Consider the following 16,175-nt stretch of genomic DNA (forward strand, 5'->3'; position numbering starts at 1 on the left):
AAAAGTCGCAAGCCCCCCTCCTTGATGGGGCACTCCTTGACTTCACAGCTGTGAGCCGTGTTCTTCTGGGCCTCGGCACAGGAGCAACCTTCTCCCAGGCACCACGGCTTGTTTTGCTTCCGAAGACCCATTTCAGAGAGGGGAAGGTCCTAACCCCAGGTGCAAGCAAAGGGCACTGCAGAGGCCCCCGTGGGGTCTGCATTTCTCACCCCTCTGGGTAGCGGGGAGGGAACAGGCTGCAAATCTTGAGTGCTTCAGTGCTCTGCCAAGGTTTGGTTGTTGGTTAGTTTTGTTTTTGTGTGGTTTTTTTTTGAACCCAGATTGGAAACTTTCCTTGCCCTCCTTCCTCCAAAAACCACCACCACCATATGTGGGAGAGACAAAACCACTAAACGCCTGAAAACGCAGTCCACGCAACTATAAAGGAGTGGAACAACTTTTACCTTGAGAGCTAAAAGTTATTCAATAACTAAATAATCGCTTCCCCCAGCACTTTCTTGCCTCCGCTACGGCCTCGAGGCCGGATGCTGCTCCGCATTTGTGACTTTAGAGCCGAAAGGGGACAGAGGATGGGAAAGAAAAGAGCGCCCGGCTCTGCCCTGCTGCAGACCCTGCCAGCAGGCGCTTGCTGCCTCCTGGAAAACCATCTGCTGAGGAGCCCACGGGAGAGATGCCGGCTGGGGCTGCGGGGCCGTGCACCCCTCATGCAGGGGGGACCCTGCCTCCACCTCCCTCGGCGTTTCCGAGCTCCCCTTTCCAAGCTCAGCGCTCCGGCCGGGGCCAGTTTCCAATCCCGACTGGCTTGAGCTGCTCCCAGCAGCGGCGCTGGCAAAGGCTGAGCCAAAACGGTCCTCGGCGCGGAGATGCTCATCCCACCAGCGCCAGCCTCGGCTCGGCAAGGGTCGTCGGCGTGGGGCACCGAGCCCGGTCCCCTGGCGCCCCGGCGGGTACGGCCCGGGGCCGGGGGGAGCAGAGGGACCGGCAGGGCTGTGCTGTGCCGCGCCGGCCCGGCCTGGGAACGGCGAAGGCTGCGCGCCGGGCTCGGCCGATACAGCTCCTGCTGCGTGGCAGGACGCCAGCCCGGGGGGAGGCTGCGGGCAGCCGGGGGAGGGCAAATATCGCCGGCCACCTCCCCTCCGCAGACCTCCCCGGGGCTGCCCAGCCTGGCTCGGCAGCGCCGAAACGGCGACCAGAAGCTCCCCGCTTTCTCTCCCAGGCTTTTTGAGGACAAACTCAGCTCTGAAGATCGGCCGTGCACCTCTCTTCCCCGCCCCCGCCTCCGGAGAGCCCCGCTGCTCTCCCATGTCCCTGCAGACTGCCCGAGTCCGTCCCTGCCTTTTGTTTGCTGTTCCTGTTTGGGCTGAAATCCCGCGGCCCCGGAGGGAGGGAGGAGCGGTCCCCGCGGTGCCCTTCGAGCCCGTCGGCCAAGCGGCAGCCGCGGCCAGGCTAGCGAGCGCCGGGCCAAGCGGGCGGCCGTGCCGGCGGCCCCGGCGTCCGCAGCCCGGTCCCGCGTCGGCCCGGGGAACCCTTCCCTTTCCGGATGCGCCGGCCGGACGCACGGACGCAAGTAAGGCCCGGGGGTGCCGAGGCGGGGGGAAGCGACGCCGCCGGCTGGCGGGGAATCGCCGCGTGGCCGCTCGGCGCGTGCTGCGGCGGCAGGTTGGTCTTGGCCAGCCTCTGGGAAGGGCTCACCGTGCCGCTGGGAGGCTCCTGGGCTCTCTGTCCTCCCTGCGTGGACAGGGTGGAGCGAGCATCTTCAGCCCCGACCTAGCTGGGCGGTTTCCAGGCGTGACGGCGGGAGCGCTGCGGTCTCTTCGGGACGTGGCTTTCCTGCTGCACGTGCTAGGGAGGGCCGATCTGTTCGGGTTGCGGTGAGCGGCGTGGGGTCCTTTCCCCTTCGCGGTGGCCCTAGCTCCCTTCAGAGGCTCTAACCAGCCTTAAAGGCTCAAGGTCTGGAGTCGATCCCGAACCTCGCACGCTGGACGGAGCGAATCCGTCGACTCAGACCACCTAACCAAGAGGGAAACTCCTTCGGGCTAAGCTCAGGACAGAGCACTCCAGTCCTGGTTGTCCAGGAGCCTCCAGGTGCCCAGGCCATTTCCTCACCTCTTTGTAGAGCTGGATAAAGATGGAGGAGCTGTGCAGGGAGAGCACCAACTTCAGTTCGAAGGTCTGCAGCATTTCCGCAGTGGCTTGCAATTATTTTGCTGGTTCTTGAACCGTTCAGTGAGTGGCCTAGGCTGATGGATGTGTCTGAAAGTCCATGCAGGCCACTGACACGCAGACCGTTCCTCATGGCACTCTGCAGCATGAGACAAAAAGCCTCTTCCTAAACTGCTATGAGAAGTCTTGGTAGAGCTCTTGGCAGTTGCCCATCCTCCTGTGCTCCCCACTTTGTGTGGGGTTGGTTGGATTTGATGCTTTGTGTCTTCAGGCCCTCTCCCCTCCTATCCCAACGTGATGGTCACTCAGAGCAGTCTCTACCTGACTTATTGGACCGCTTGGCAGTGTTTGCTCTTTGGAAACACCTGCAGTGTGGCAATCTCATAAAGGCTGCGTGAAAGCAGCAGGCATGCGCGCAGGCCAGCAAACAGCCCGGTCCTCCGTGAGAGCTGTGCCACGCAGCTGCCCTGGGTGCTAAAGGACTTCCAGATCCCTGGCACCTTCGTGCGAAAGCAGTGCCCAGGTGGGAAAAGGAGCACATGGAGATGACTACCGTGCCCCAGCGCTTGGCCTCCAGCCCGATGAACGTGATGCTGAACAGCTTCACTGACCCCTGCCAGGCTGGCAAGCCTCCTGCCTCGGTGGCTCGTGCGGGAGAGCTGTCCTACCGCAACCAGAACAAGCATCACGGTGCCCTGCACTCCACAGGGTGGGTGCCCACTGAGCCACCCAGCTCTGAGCCTGGCTAGGACCCTCTCCCTGCCCTGCCCTTATCAGTTAGGACTAAACAGCTCAGGCTGAGAAGAGCAATGCCATGTGTTGGGGGCTCCCTAGGGTGTCAGCGGGACAGGGCGTTGCAGCAGAAAGGGTTGTGTTATGGGATCAAAGTAAGGCTGCAGAGGACAGCGATGGAGACGCCATAACACTGCTAAATACGTGTATCTATTGCACATATATATCAAAGTGCTTAAAGCTTACGGTATTTGCTAAACGACATTGGGTTAATGTACCCCCTTCGGAGACAAAGATGGGATCTTGATTGTTCAGTGCTCTCCACCTCCTCCATCCCCTACAATTCCTGTAGCCCAGGGGTCATGATGTATGTGATCACTTGGTGCCTTCAACCCTTTGACTGCTTCACTCTTAATAAGCTTGATGTTTGTGCGGTGGGCTGTGCTCTGCTCACTGTCATCAGCATTGCTTTGGTTGCACATGACGGAGTTACGGTGTATGCTGCAACACTGCAGCAGCATGCTGGGCACCATGGCACTGGGCTGACAGAGGTGTGAGGCCAACTTATCCACGTGTAGAGCTGCTGTTTCCGCTACCTGGTTGCTTTCCAGGTGCATAGGCATGTGACTGCTGGTTGTGCTCAGATGAGGGACATGCTTGGTGTAAGGGGCCAGAGTAGGAGGTCTCCAGCTCTCGGCTCCCTCACCCTGGTTGCTCTCCCCTTTCCTGGGGGCCCAGAGGTGCGCATTTGGCTTGACTCCTTAGTGGGTTGCTGGCCAGACAGGCTGGGGGACTGTAGGAGTACTCCGAAGACTTGAAGGCTCTTCTAATCCCTCCCATGTCAATCTTGTCATTCTTTCGAGACCTTCAGTTTTTAATATATGTGACAGGTTGGTCATGCTTGTTGACCTGGAGACCCCTGCGTTGATCAACCGTGATAACTTTCAGGCACAAGTTAGCATTTGTGAACTCTCATGGAGCACAAAAGCCCTGCAGCGGGTGCCTTTTTAAGAAAGGCAAGCAGCTAAACTAAAGGCATCTCGAGCCTGTGGAACAGCTAATGCGGGGAGGCGTTGATTCCTTCCTAAAGCAAGGACCTCATCCTGCAACTGCTGCCGCACGCAGCTGCTCTGGCTTCCTGGGAAGTCCTATTGATGCTAAAGCAATCCTGTATGTGTAGGACTGGAGTTATCTGGGGCCGCGTGTGCCTGCAGATGTGGGGCCCTTATCTCTCTCCTTTTACGGGGATGTGTTTGCAGAAATGATCAAAAGCTCGCGCAGAAGTCCATCTGGTTTTGACAACCTGAACAGTCTTTGGCAGCTTTTGAATTCAGAGTTTTGAATTCCTCAATAATTAGACTTTTGCAAAGCCCATCTGGGGTTTTTCATTATGGGAATGAAAAGCCAAGGTGGGTGTGGGAGGGGGAAGGTGGATTTTTATCCTTAGCAACCCAAATCTTGAAATATTACATCAGCGCCAAAGAGGTGTAATTAACTAGGAAACAAATGAGACCAGCTAATCTGTTTTGCTTGTTTGAGCTTAGCAGAGTGCAGAAAACAAACAGAGGATGAATGATGAATGAGACTTTTTTGGAGGGCTTTGCTTCTTCTGTGTTTGGAGGGGGGTTGGGGCATGGGCAAGGAAAACCGGCTGCTCTTCGCAGAGCATCAGCCCTGGTGCATCCTGTGCTGGGCCCTTGACTTTGAAGGGACAGCACAGACGTAGCAGCTGAGCATCTGCACCGTAGCTTGCAGTTTGCCCGTTTCTTCTTTTAATTGTCTGCTTCTTGAGGACGGCTCCCTTGGACATCTTCCCAAACCAGGCAAAGCGAGGGAGGCTGGGGCCGGATCTCGCCGCCGCTGCCGCCTGCCGCTGGAGGAGTTCATCAAAGCTGCAGCCCTGCCGGGCCGTGGTGCAACTGCCCTTTAGCACAGGCTCAGCCGCCTCCACCGCTGCTGCGGTCCCTTGGCAACAGCCCCAGGAGCTTCCGCGAGTCCCGAGGAGGGGACACGTCTCTCCCTGGCCTGCCTGAGTTTATCACTCTCTCCGCAGCCTTATTTCTGCAGCAGTGGCCTAGACAACCGACACCTTCAGTGTGCCCTTGAGAGGCAGGAGGAAGGACCAACGTCCTCTGGGCTTCACAGTCAGCCTTCTGCAGCATGTTGGAGCCATCCTTGCCCAGCAGAAATGGGCTGCTGGGTGGCCTGAGCATCCCTCCTGTACGAGCAAGGCTGGTGCTGGAAAGGTTGGAGCCCCAGGGGGCTGGAAAGGAGGGAGGAGAAGGAGGAGGAGGAGGAGGAGAAAGAGGAGGAGAAGGAGGAGGAAAAGGCTTTCTTCAAACACTGCAGGAGTGGGATCTCTGCAGCAAACAGGAATGAGCCTATTCTTCAGAAAGAGGAGCATCCTCGTCTCTCTGCCAAAGCAGCTCCCTAGGAATATGTGAATCAGGCCAGGCTGCTCCAAAGGCTTGGGAGGTATCTGCTGCCTCCCTGTCCCTCCTCCTGCTTCCCCCAGCCTCACTGGGCACCTGAATATTCAGAGAGGGACAGCAGGGCCAGATCCAAGGCTGTGAAGTCATGGACGTGGGCGAGATGCAGGCAGTGTTTTGTCACCCTTTAAGCATAGCACAGGCTCAGCAGCTTGGCCGGCACGTTGGAGCAGACCACATGCTCCCTCCTCTTGCCGCCAAGCCATGCCCCGGCTGCTGCTGGCCTCTGCCTCTCCCCTGCCCTCGGCGGCACCGTGCAGGGCTCGAGCAGCAGAGCCAGCCCAGCAGGTCGCCGAGCGCTGCTGGCCCCTTTCAGACTGTCCCCAGCATGGAGGAGGGCTTGTTGCGCTTTGTTTTTCCGTGCACTCACATGCTTTTAGTCTCTGGCAGTGACACAAGGTGCCAGGAGCAGATGGCATCCGTCAGCCAGGCTTTCTCTCAAATCTCCGTGACTCCTGGCAGCGAATTGGGCAGCTGCTCTCGGTAACCCCCTCGCTTCCTAACCGCACGCCGGGGAAAGAGGTGGTGGTTTTCGCCTCCTCTTTGCATGCAGGTTGCATTTGAGCCCCCTGCATTTGACCCGCTGTGCAGCTTCCTGGCACAGCTCTTCCGCGTGAAGCCACCCCGGGGCTCCCAGCCCCTCCACTGCGTGGTGCCCGCAGAGGCTTGTGTTGCAGCTCCTGGACCGCTGGCACCCCGGTGCCGCGTGGATTTATGTTACAGGCAAGAGGATCTGAACGTCTGACCCGGGGCCCATCAGCGGGGGTGAGAAAACACCCTGTTCTCGAAACACACTTTGGCCAAAAGCTCGAAAATAGTTAAAAAAATACAGAGGAAATGAGAAACTGTGCCCCGTATCTGTTCTGATTTGCAAATCATTGCAGATCCCGGAAGCTGTAGCAGTGGGGCTGCTGCGTGCTCATGCGGAGAGCGGGTCTATATTGCCTCTGTGCCGCATCCGGCACAGCGGATGCCCCCGGGGCCCCGGAGGCCCCTCTGAGCCCCGCGCATGTGCCACCGGCTTTCCCTTGCGTGCCTTTTAACCCAGGCGCTGCTTGCTCTTCCCCTCCTCCTTCCCTCACTCTCCCCTGCGAGCAACATTGCATCTTGTGCCCCTGGAGGGGGTGGGAAATTGGGAAGCAGCCAAAATGAAACAAGTTTTCCCCTTCCCTCCCGGGTGACAATTTAAGCCCCGCAGGAGAGCTGCCGCGGTGCGCGCGGCCAGCCTGGCTGCGCTGCGAACAAGCGCCCGGACCACCGTCAGCACGCAGCGCCCGCGGCTCTCCCCCGGCAGCGGCCCTTCTCCCGGCCCCCGGGGAGAAGAGCACCCACAGCAGCACCCCACCGCCCAGCTCGCCTGGAGTCTCCTCGCCGGCCCTCCTGACTCCCCAGCAAAGGTCAAGTTGCTGTTTTAACTAGTGCAGATGTTCACCACTTTTTTTTCCCTTTTAATTTAGTCTTTTCTCTCCACGGAAAAGGCTGGTGCTATTTGTTCTCAGTCATTACAGCCGGCTTGTTTCAACAGCGTCGTGGCTCTCTCCAAATAGTAAGAGTGTCTCTAAAAGACGAGCTTGAGCAACTCGATAGCAAGCGGTGTCTTCCTCACTGATCAAGAGAAGAGCATTTATCCCTTTCTTGTTGTTTCGGATGAATAAATTTGCCAGACAGCAATGATATTAGCCTAGTCTCAAAGACTTTATCAATTTGCAGTTGTCTCTTCGACGATACTTTTTTTTATTGAACTGTCTGAGATGATTTCCAAAGAGAGGACTGCAATTTAAACTATTAAGTAATTTGGAAGTGCAATTAGTGTTAATCTGGAAACTCCCTGTGTTGCTCCCGAATAAATCAACCTCTCAGTCAGAGCCATGCTGAAAGTCTGTGCTGATTTACAGAAAGGGGGGGGGGGGTTAGTGTGTCTCAAAAACAACAAGGAACAAGTTTCTTTTCTGGAAATCTGTAATAGGAAGGTGGTGTGGTTCAGAGAGCTTCAGGGATCCGTGGGCACTCGACTCCGCTCCCCAGGCGGCCAGCGCGCCGTGTGGCTGTGGGCAACCCCCCGAGCCTGGGGCTGAGATGAAGTAGCCTCTGCTTTTTTTGGAAAGCAGGTGTGCAGAAAGCTGGCTGTGCTGGGAGGGAGGTCTTTGCTGCAGCCTGTTGAAGGGGTTGGAGTTTGGGGGCCATCCACGAATGGTGTAGGCGAGATTTTTACAGGCTGCAGAGCTCGGACCTGCCAGCTCTCGCACTGGAGTAGCCTGAGCGGCACGTCTAGCCTGAGACAGGCTGCGTGTGGATGCTCACAAAGGAGTGTGTTTGTGTGCAATGAGGGGGTGCAGAGACCTCACTCAGGCCGCCTTGCTTCATGAAAAGCTGCCCTGAAGAGGTCCTACTAGTAGCTTGGAGCTTTGCACCCCTCCCTGTGTCCCCGTCTCTGAAACTCTCTCCACCAGCAGCCACACAGAGCCTCTGTTCTCTGCGGTCCCAGGCTGCAGTGCTCCCCAGAAATGTCTCGCTTTGACCTGCTGCTGGCACTTTGCTTCTGGCCTTGTCTTCCCCCATGGGGAGATGCAGGAAGTATGGCAGGGACCTGGGGCGGAAGGAAGGACTAGCAAATGCTTTGTGCTTCATGGACATGTGGAGGAGACCTGGGCTTCCTTCCTTGCTTTGCTACGCACTCCCGTGGGATCTTACTTAGCTCTTGATGCCTCAGCTCCCTCACAGAAGCATGTCTGCTTTATGCCCCAGAGCGTTGCCTGGCACATTAGGTACCAGAAACGCTGCACAGTCCAGCTGGCCAGAGCTGTCTGCTATCTGAGGTGAAGCCTGTTCTACTTCTCCTCCATCTATTTCTCTGTTGGCATCTGCTCAAAAACAAACAGCAAAACTAAGTATGAAGTCTCCAAAAAACTAGTGTATGCAGGCAAGCTCTGTGCTCTGCCTTGCATCCTTCCTCATCCACCTGCAGCACAGGTGCTCCTTGGTCAAAGCAGGGCCAGTTAGAGAAGGTTGCTCAGGTCTGTTACCAGTTGAGTTTTGGCTGTCTCCAGGAATGGAAATCCCATGATGTCCCTCAGCCCTTGTTCCTGTGTTTGCCACCTTCATGGGAAGCATTCTTTTCCTTATACTGAGTCAGAATTTCCTGTCTTCCAACTTGTGCTGTTGCCTCTCATCCTTTCCCTTGTCACCTCTGAAAAGAGACTGTCTCTATCTTCTCTTCAACTTCCATCTAGGTAGTTACAGACAGCAGTTAGGTCTCTTCTTCCCTTTCTCTTCTTTAGGCTGAAGGAACCCAGCTCCTGTAGCCTCTCCTTGTGCATCGTGCACTCCAATCCCTGACCATCTTGGTGGCATCCACTGGTCTCACTGCAGTGTATCCATGTCTGTCTTGTCCTGCAAATCCCACACCTGAACACAGTTCACTAGATGAGGTCTTGCCAGGGCTGAACAGAGGGAAAGAAGCCCTTCCATTGCCCTGCTGGCTGTGCTCTTGCTAATACAGCTCAGCAAGCAGTTGGTGCTGGCCAAGCTGAACATTGGCTCAATTTGTTGTCCACCAAGACAACAGGAAATTGGCTGTTCCCAATGACCTTCTTGTCCATCATGTGAGTGGAAATGACTTCCAGGAGAGTTTGCTCTATCACCTTCCTGGGGACTGTGGGCAGGCTGACCAGCTTGTAGTTCCCTTGATCCTTCTTGCCTTTCAGGAGACTCCCCCGATCCCCAAGATCTTCCAGGTATAGAAAGTGGCCTCACAGTGATGTCAGCTGGCTCCCTGAGCACCCTCTGATGCACCCCATCTCATATGGAGGACTTGTGTACGTCTCACTGATGAAAATGCTCCCTAACTGCATCTTCCTCTACTGCAGGTAATGCTTCACTCCCCAGACTGTGCCAGTAGGCGCAGGGACCTAGAGAGCCTGAGGACAGCCCAGTGAAAACCGAGGCAAAAAGAGTACTGAGTACCTTAGCCTCTTCCATGTCCTTGGCCATGAGGCGCTCTGTCCCACTGAGCAGCGTGCACGCGTTTCCCTTTACCTTCATCTTGCTGCCCATGTACTTAGAGCAGCCCCTGTTGCCCCTCACATCCCCTGCTGCTTCCAACTCCAGCTGAGCTGTGGCTTTCCTAGCTCCATCCCTGCCTGCTTGGGCACTGTCCCTCTATTCCTCCTGGGCAGCCCATCCCCACTTCCCCACCCTGTCTGATTCCCTTTTGCTTCTGAGCTCCTTCAGGAGTATCCTGTTCATCCCTGCTGGCCTCGGGAAGGGACAGAGCCACAGGAATGAAAGCAGCCCCGGCGGAGGAGAGAAGATGGACGTACAGCCCTCCTCTCCCCACACCTTGCCCAAGGTCATCCCAGGAAAGGTATTTCTGCTTGTAGTTGGTGTGATGGCATGTTGTGAGCTGCAGTTTGGAGAGCCTCCACCTCTCTGGGCAGTTGATTCTGTTCGGAGCTATTACTACTTTCTGGTGGCTGCCATTTCCCCATTCAAAAACCTTTGCAATCCACTAAGAGACCTCACATCTCCCTTTTTGTCCTTTTTTTTTCTTTTTTTAAAACAATTAGCTTGGCTCAAGTCCTCTGCAATACATCAATTAATACGAGCTGTGGCAGTAAATTAAAGGGAAACAGGAACAACTATGCTGGGATTAGGTCACTGAAACTATAAACTTTGGAACAAATCAGATTTCCTTGGGAAGTGAAATGGACAGCAATGATATGTCAAATAGTGAGATGAGACAGGCTCAGAACAACTTTCCAGAGTCTCCTGAATTGGTTGCTGGATGCAAGTACTTCTTCCCTAGGGAAGTTTTGGCTGCCAGACCTTCTTGCTTCTGATGCTCCTTGGATGGCAAAACAAACAAACAAGAAGAGAGAGAAAATATAAAAGAGGGTGGGAGGAAGCTGTGCAGCTGATTTGAGCCGTTGTGTATCCACAGATGTGTCGAGCAGACGGTCTGGATCTAAATGCAGGAGAGAAAGAGGGAAGGGGTAGAGCCTTTAACCCATCTCCAAATGGTGTCTCCAAAAATGTAAAGTTGGTGAGGTCACTTCTGTGGCAGTAATGGATGTCATGGCACCAGGGATAAATGCAAAGGCATGTTACTCCCTCTTCTTTACTCCTGCTGAGTGTATCTCCAAGACTTACTGCCATTCGGATTTTCTGGGTCAAATCCCATATCCCATCTCTGGTGCGGACAATGCTCTTGGATGCTGTGTGTGGCGTGTTAAAAGGGCATGTTTGTTCATAACCAACTTGCCAAGCAATGTTTCTGTCCGGCGTAGCTGTGTTAGGGAGCAAAGCTGGGAAGGGCAACATTGCTCAGGGGGTCCCAGCAGAAGGGCCAGAGGAACACATCTGTTCAAACTCAGGCCGCAGCCAAAAAGGGAAAAACACTTCCAAAGGCCACGGTGACTGGCGCAACTGCAATTTGTGCACTGAGAGAGCAAGAGCAATCTTGCCCCGGAGCTGTCGAAAGGTGCAGACAGGCCCTGCACACCCTTTGCACCATCTTTCCGGTACCCAGGACACACAAACTGCGCAGGTGCATACCCGGGTTCGCAGGGGCCATTGCCATCTGCAGGCCAGGGCCAGGCACTGTGAGAACAGCATAGATGCTCACGGCCCAAAGGGGAGATCATTTGTCACCCCCCTCCCCCAGTGAGGATCCCCTCGTATGCTCAATAATTAGAGACTGGTTGAAGTCCAAGAGCGGGGGTTTACAATCCTCCTTCAGCTCTCTCATCCGCCGGGATGATTACAGGCCATGTATTCTCATTAGCCATATAAACGCCTCATCCCTTTTGGCCTCTTACTCAATTCTTGGCTTCAGTGAGATCCTGCAAACTGAATTATACAGTGTGTGCACGAGCAAAACTTTTCATACTTTCAGTTCTGCATCATCCCTCCCTCCTCTCTTCCCACCACTTCTATCTTCACCCAGCACCTTGTCTCTGCGGCCAGTGATGCAAAACCCATGAGTTCCCTGCTACCTTCCCTGGAGCGTTCCTCGCTTTCTGTGCTTTTCATCAAGTCACTGAGCACAAACCCCTGCCTGCTTCTGCCGAGCTCTGGTCTGACCCACACCACTTAACCCCTGCCCACGCGGCTTCATTAGTAGCTGTGGGAAGGCTGTGGAGTCCCTTTACCTGCAGCCGAAAATCTTGCTAATGAAGGAAACAGATCTGCTTGCAGACTTATAACAGTGTGGGAGCTACAGGGACAGGGATGTAGTGCGCGCCTGGAAAAAACAACCCTACTGGCCTTTCTTTCACTGGCAGTAATAATGCTTCTCAGCCATCCCAGCTCACTCCGAGCACCAAAGTTTGTAGTCGAAGCTCTTGGGTGCTTGCGTTGTCAGTGAGGAGAGGGGCATCTCCAGAGGGAGAGCGGAGCTGAATGAAGGTGGGCTCCAACATCTTCCAGGAGTGCCTATTCCCACTGCTCACTGGTGAGGGAGAGCAGCAGATCTGGGCCCGTGACCTTGGCTGGATGTGCATATCTGTGATGCTTTTTCTCTACAGCACCCCATGTGACTCAGGAACGATGAAATCCCCCCATACGGATATGGGGCTAATGGAGTAAGGTACTGGCTGGAACACAGTCCGGGCAAACTTGCTTTGGCTAAAATAAAGCAAGAAGCTGGTGGGAGGTAAGGACTGGTTCCTGTCACTTATGCCCACTTAACCTCAGAAAGCTCTTCCATTGTCCGTGGAAGTGACTGCCTCGTGGTTGTAACCGCTGCAGAAAACAGCTTTCTCCACTCTTCCTGAGTCTGAAAGTGCATTATCGTGTCCCTGAGAAGCCTGGCTGACTCCTGCAGCAGTGTCTCTCAAGCGCAGGCTTATCCCTCCTTATGCTGCTGCTCAGCAGCTCACTGTGTGACTGTCTTCAACCCTGCCATGCAAACGCCTTGCATCCAGCTTGTGCAAAGCATAGGACCCGTGGGGCTCTGCTGGCTGTCCATGCTGCAAGGCAAGGCAGGAAGGCAAATTCTGCTGGGATTTTGCTGTCTTCAGTTTCTTTCAGAGGTGCAGGTGAACACTTAGAGAGATGCCACTGAGACAGTTTGTGTTGTCTTAATTAGTTCTTCTATGCAGAACTATTTTGCAACGTTTCTGCCGCTGCCTCCCTCGGGTCAGGCTGCCGTGCCAAGCACGCAGCAAGTTGTGCTGGAAACATGCTCGCTGCGTTGGAAAAGCTGGCTTTGCCGTCGTCAGCCTGCCATCTCTGCCTGCTTTGGGTGGGGACAGTGTTTGCTCTCTCTGTGTATAAACTATTGCATTAATGAAATGTTGGGAGCTGGTTTGTGGTGACTGTGGTGAGAGGCAGCCATTCAGCCCCTGTGAAATAGTAGAGTTGATTCCATTTGCCCTGCTGCATCTAATTTATTGTCCTTTCACCACCTCTTCCTTTTTATTGGGTGGGAGAGGGATGGGAGAAGCGATGAGATTTCAGCATCACCGAAGACAAAGCCAGGTCTAAACAATGATCTTGGCTGTTCCATTGGCCCCATATAACTTGGCTTCTTTCCTGACCTGCCCCTCCTCTTAATCATTTTTTTCCTGAACCCTCCTAGCTCTTAATGAGTAGAGAGCTGGCCGCAGTAAATGGGTAGCCTTGCAATGTGATGCAAATGGGAAACCTCCATGTCCATTCGACTGAAAGACTTCAGCCTTTACTTGCTTTACTCCAATGTCTTGTTTGTGTTTCTGAGGTTTATATCCCGAGACCCCTCATGGGACACAACACACTCCATTGAGCGAGAATGAGCCATTAGGCTGGAATAGACCAAGAGAGCAAAGCAAAGCAAAGTGGGATTTGTAATAGGAGCCAGGCAGAGAGGCGCACCTGGGATAACGTCTGCTGAAACCTCTGGTGCTAGTAACCCTAGCCATACCGAGGAAGTCCCCTGTGCTGGGTCCCCTGAATCTCTTTTCTTTGTGTCCACCTACATTTTGGCATTCTGCAGCTGCTTGGGGTTCTCTGGGGTCCTCGAGCCTGTTGTGGGGAGTGGAGATGACTGCAGTGAGATTGGGAGGTTCAGACACTGGCTAATCCTGTTAGGAAGCCAGTGGTTATTGCAGGGCTTCCAGTGGGACCTGCTAAATGAACCGTAATTCTGTAATGTGATTTCCTTTTCCCGGCCAGACTAAATGTTCTTGGCCACTGGGAATGAAAGGTTTTTTTTAAAAAAATGAGAGAGAGAGAAAAAGGGTGTGTGTGGGGGGAGCCTGTCTCAGGCTCTGTCAATCCTGATTGTATCAAAGATTTGAAGAGCTTTCAGATGTCTCTGTTTATTGCAGCTCACTTCTGCACCCCATGAGTACAGCTATAAGGGCGATAGGTTGCCCTGTGCTCCTCTGCAGGGGGTTGATAGGACCCTGAGAGCAAGAATAAAAACACATCTGAGGTTGTGATATCACTCCAAAATTCAGATAAGGCGAGAGAGACTTCTTTATGAACCAGCAGGAAGCTGGAGAGGGAAAGGGAAAGAGGCTGCGGAGCTAGTGACCATAAAGCGTACTCTGGAAAGACAGTGATTTCTTTGCAGACAAGTTGAATTGCACTGAGCAACATCCCAAGTATGTTTAAGCAAGGAGACTCATTCTCTTCCCTGCAAGATCTTTGGGGTGTATTTAAGGACAGAAGCCTGTATGTTGCCTCTTTCTGAAGGGGGAAGGGTGCCTCAGGCTGGTGCAGACCAGCACATCCACGGTGCTGGTTCGGCACCAGGCTGCCCGCACCTCTGCGGTGCCATTGCTTCGGCTGCGGTGAAGTCAGAGCAGAGATGAATTTGCCCTGCTGTCTTTCCACGCATCAGTTTATTGCCCGTGAAGCGAAGGTGTGAGAGCTTTGGTCTCTCGCTGGTCGGTTGAGGACCTCACGCCTAGGGTCACAGCTGGGGAGCAGGCTGCTCCCAGGGCAGCTCGTGCGAGAACTGCTGGCCACCGTGCCCAAGCGAGGAGCGGGGCTCTTCCTGGAGCAGCCTTCGGCCTCTCGCACCACGGGATGGGAGGCAGCAATACCCTCTCCCTGCAGCCCCGGTGGTGACATTGTGGATGGAGGGATTAGGAAGCTGCTTTGTTTGCATGGCTAAGAGGTAAAGAAACAGCTCAGTCTCCACTGAAGTGAAAAGCCACGGTGGAGACCGTCATTAACTTAAACACTCTCCACTGCTGGCGTTGGACCATCTGTGCCTTGCGCTGCCCAGCGAGCCTTTCCTCCGAAACAGATGGTGCTGGCTGCTCATCCGAGCCAGTGGAGGGCAAGGACCCAGCCCGGTGGGGGCTGCTCCTTCTACACTCCTCCTTGTGCCTCCCCGTGGAAGGACATGCCCCACGGAAGGCTGTAGCATAATGCATTTCTGATGTAAAGGGCACCACTTAGCAAAGGGTTCCAGAAAGCATCAGAGTAACTTGTGCTTGCTCTTAGACAAAGTGGGATTTCTGGTTGTGGAGCTGAAGCCTGACCACGATAGCGCCAGGGGAGTCCAGGGAGGCCCCTGCGTCTTGCTGAAGTGCAAGTAATGGAGAGAAGTACGTCAGCTTTCAAGGATGGAAGGGCAAGAAGCATTTATTGCAGCGTGCGTGAATAACGATACCCATACAACAGGGTATGAAATCGGGCACTGAAATCCCACGGGCTCCTGCTAGGATTAAGGATTGGGTTTAACCAGCCTGAGGTCCCGCTTGCCCTGCAGGAGGGAGCCTGTCTCCTGAGCCGGTGGTGGGTGTTAGAGCTGGCTGAGCCCTGGGGTTTCACGGCATCCTCCCCAGCGCGGAGGGGACAGGCGGCAGGAGCTGGTCTGCGTCACGCAGGGGACGTGCCCACGTGTGGGGCTGCACTATGCAGACGCTGCGCTGGCAGCCTGGCTCCAACCATCGTTTCTGCACCCGGTGCAAGCACAGCCTCTGCTAACGATGCTTCCCCCCTCCTCCAGCCGCTTGCTTGCAGGTGTTCCCAAACTACCCAGATTGGCCTCATTTTACCTTTGGATAAGAAGACAGCCTCCTGTGGAGGTTGGGGCTGGCTTGGTTGCCTGTTCCTGGGTGGTTTTTCTGGTGGAGAAGCATGCTGGGGTGATGGGCTCTTAGTGCAGCCTGAGGAGCAGGGAGAGGTTTGTCTGTTGTGTTACTGCAGTTTTTTTTTTTTTTTTTTTTTGATCCAGAGCTGTTTTCCACTTGTTTTGCTTGAAGTTTTTCTTCTCTTCCTTTGAGAGTCTTCTCTGACTCTCTAATTTCTTTCTGGCCAAATGGTGAACAGAAGCCTTTGGCTGGCCAAGGCCTGAGTTGAGCTTCTCTGGCAGTGGCCAGTGCTTCAGTGCAAGTGTTCTCTGGTGCTGCCTTGCTCGAGAGACTAGTGGTGTTATTTCAACTGTGTGGTGGAAACCCTGGGCCCTGCCTCTAATCCCAGCAAGCAAGAAAGGGCAAAGAAAGGCTCCTCAATCCTTTGTCTTTTAAAATGTGAGCTGTTTTTAAATTTGCAAGGGGGCCTGATCCTGCAGCTGTGCTGCAGTGTGAGCCCCTCTCCTGTGGGAGCAGCTGGGCTGGAAACCTCTGGTTACTGCTCCAGCTCCCAGTGTCAGGGAATGGCCCTTGTGGCCATTCCTCCCCATTTTACAGGGGAGAAAATAGAAGCCCTGAAGGGAGAAACAATTTTCTCCTAGCCCCTTTGAGCCCATTTTACCTCTTCCTCATTATTTTTTCACTAAAGGCAGCCAGGGGAAGATGCAGATGTCAGTGAGCATGGTGGTGCAGTGATCAGAGCAGGGCTGGGAACAAGCCTTCC

The 16,175-nt window shown here is 54.5% G+C and overlaps 1 protein-coding gene across 1 annotated transcript in view; it reads left to right on the forward strand.

Moving 5' to 3' along the window:
* Positions 1-1,443: 1,443 nt before the first annotated feature.
* The window catches only part of NOS1 (nitric oxide synthase 1), an 81,190-nt gene continuing 66,458 nt past the window's right edge, over positions 1,444-16,175 (forward strand). Inside the window, exon 1 of the mRNA XM_068911058.1 lies at positions 1,444-1,567. The gene's annotated coding sequence lies outside the window, so the exon portion shown is untranslated. The remainder of the gene's footprint in view (positions 1,568-16,175) is intronic.

Source organism: Struthio camelus, chromosome 17 (genome assembly GCF_040807025.1).
Source record: "Struthio camelus isolate bStrCam1 chromosome 17, bStrCam1.hap1, whole genome shotgun sequence".
Classification (NCBI taxonomy): Eukaryota; Metazoa; Chordata; class Aves; order Struthioniformes; family Struthionidae; genus Struthio; species Struthio camelus.